This window comes from Acyrthosiphon pisum, chromosome X (assembly GCF_005508785.2).
Source record: "Acyrthosiphon pisum isolate AL4f chromosome X, pea_aphid_22Mar2018_4r6ur, whole genome shotgun sequence".
Taxonomy (NCBI): domain Eukaryota; kingdom Metazoa; phylum Arthropoda; class Insecta; order Hemiptera; family Aphididae; genus Acyrthosiphon; species Acyrthosiphon pisum.
In genome coordinates, this window is record NC_042493.1 from 61,662,617 (window position 1) to 61,665,335 (window position 2,719).

A 2,719-nucleotide genomic window follows, 5' to 3' on the forward strand; every position below is an offset into this window, starting at 1 on the left:
GAGGTCATGGCCGTATACCTATAATGCCCGGGTACACATATATACCTATAAATGGATATATATATATAGACATAGATAGGCTCTATATATACAATAATAATGTTCGATGTCGTCGCAGGCCCGTAGTACTACCCCCTCACCGAACTCGTACCACACCCACACCAACCCCACCATAACACACGCACAAAGGTATCTATATATAATATATATATATATGTATGTATAGTGTCTCTTAAGAAGAACTTATAACGTTAGACGGTTTTCACGTCGGGGGCCGCGTTTTATGGACTTTTATTCGATCCCTGCGCAGCTCGCAATCACCCACCCGCTCCTAAGCCCTCGGCGTACGCCGGGACAAATTTTTCGTCGCCATAAATAACAATTTAGAAAGAAAAAAAAATAAGAAGATAAAATCCTCTCTGGTAGACATTCATATATATATATATACACCGTAGTCCGTTCGGTATATAAACAGATCAGTATTACTTTCCCACAGCCACCGTCCCCGCTCGTCGCCAACCACCCTTGACACCACCGCCGCTACAGGTCAGCTATATAATATAATGCGGACGGTGCGACGGTCGCGTTTTAATTTTATTTATTCGTTTAAACGTGTTTATTGCGCGTAAGTATTGTTTTGTGGATACCTGTCACTGTGTATGAACCAGCCTATATATTACAAGACGATCCCCATTTAACTTACTATATTATTATGTCATACTAATTTTCCAAGACCAATTTTACGTGATTGTAAAAAATACGATTTTATACCCATGCGTATAGTTTAAATTTTAAACTATTGCAGAGAAAGAAATATAAACACGTCAAAAGCCCTTATTCAAAACAGGGCTTGTATTTGAAAAAAAAAATCCGTTTTATGTTATTTATAATTAAAACGTTACACAATTTTTGAGTTAATCGCTATTTAGAATTAAAACGTTATTCAACTGTTGTGTTTATCGTTATTCAGAATTAAAACTATGTATAAGCTTTGCGTTTATCGTTATTTAAAATAGTGTTAATACCTTTTAAATTTAAAAATAATAACTAATGTGGGCCCCATCTCAAGTATCCTATAGGAAACAAATAAACTTTAAATTATAGATATTGCAGATATGTCGTATTACAGCAGTAATGACAGGAAAAATAATTTTCTATCACGCAAAACCCGTTTTTATTTAATATAATATACATTTATGAAGATTATCGGTGTATGCTAATATGGCATGAGGCACGCCACAAAAGTTTTAGTTCGCTACTTTGTTCGTCTAAACTCAAAAAATAAGTTAACATTGAAAACAATATAAAACTTACGAAACTGCTATGGTAAAACAATATTAATAAATGATTTAATACTGTTAAATAATATATAATAATACTATATTATAATTTATAAGTATATGAATATGTTAATATACAATAGGTACACAAAACATCATATTATAGGCATAGTATCACACCGCGTGCTTTGAGCAGCAAGCATCTCCTCTGGTACTATTTGAATATTGAAATAATTAAATATTCTATTAATTAAAAATACTTTTAAGATACTTATGTATTTTTATCACATGTTTCTCGATATATTTATATTCTTGATTTCATATTAATTGTACTATACACATTAATCATATATTAAACTGTCATTATACGTTAAAAATTAAATAAAATAAAATTACATTGCATTTTTTGTAAAAAATTATTATTGTAAATACTTCAAACAGTTCAAACAATATTATATGCCAAACGTTTCTGTAGTTAGTTAAATGCATCACATTGTATTTATATTACGATATGTACAGAGTGAGCGATGGACTGAGAGGGTTTCCCACCGCCTCGATGTGATTTTATACATTTATACGATATTTTATATGTACGTAGGTAAACACACTCGGATGATATATTATACCCAGTCTTGTAAAGTACTCAAGTAAAAGTATTCAAAATTCAAAAACTTTTAACAAAAAGCACTTGTACAATATATTTAAACTGCTTTCTCAAAGTATCTGTATTTAAAATGAATTACTTATTTCCAAATATTTTTTTTTCTTTTAGTTGATATATTTTTTTAACTTTCAATTCAATCACGTATAACAAAAAAAATGTAGGTAAGTAGATGTTGCTCTGCTGTACAGTAGGTTACAAGTGGGTCACTGTATAATGGATAGTATTAAATTATAATTCAATGATATAATATCACTGTATAAGAAAAACGATTCTGAGCGGAGACGGTTTGTCAGTCTAGGTATTAGACATACCTATTATAGGTATACTTATCTATAGTATTAAAAAAAATTGACCTATAACAGGTATCAATAATAAATTCTAAATTAATCATATCACAATATCCATTAGGTAACGCGTTATACATCAACAACAAACCGTGGTACTATCATAGATATTTAATAGTATACTTTAGAAGTTTCAAGTACCCACAAATAATATTATACAATCAAACAAAATAAATAAAGTAGTTATTCCAGGTTTTTTAATATGTAATTTCGTCCAAATTTGAACTTAAAATGGCTATAAAAATAAACTGTGCTTATGTGTTTCTTAGAATTTTTGGTAACAGAATTAAATATTTACGTGAAATCTTGTTTTAAATTTTCAATCCTTAGATATAAAAGTTGAACATTTTATAAATTTTTACTTCAAATAATTATTCAATTTTAAATTTGACAATTTTTGTCAAATTTCAACTTCAAATGCTTATAAAAAA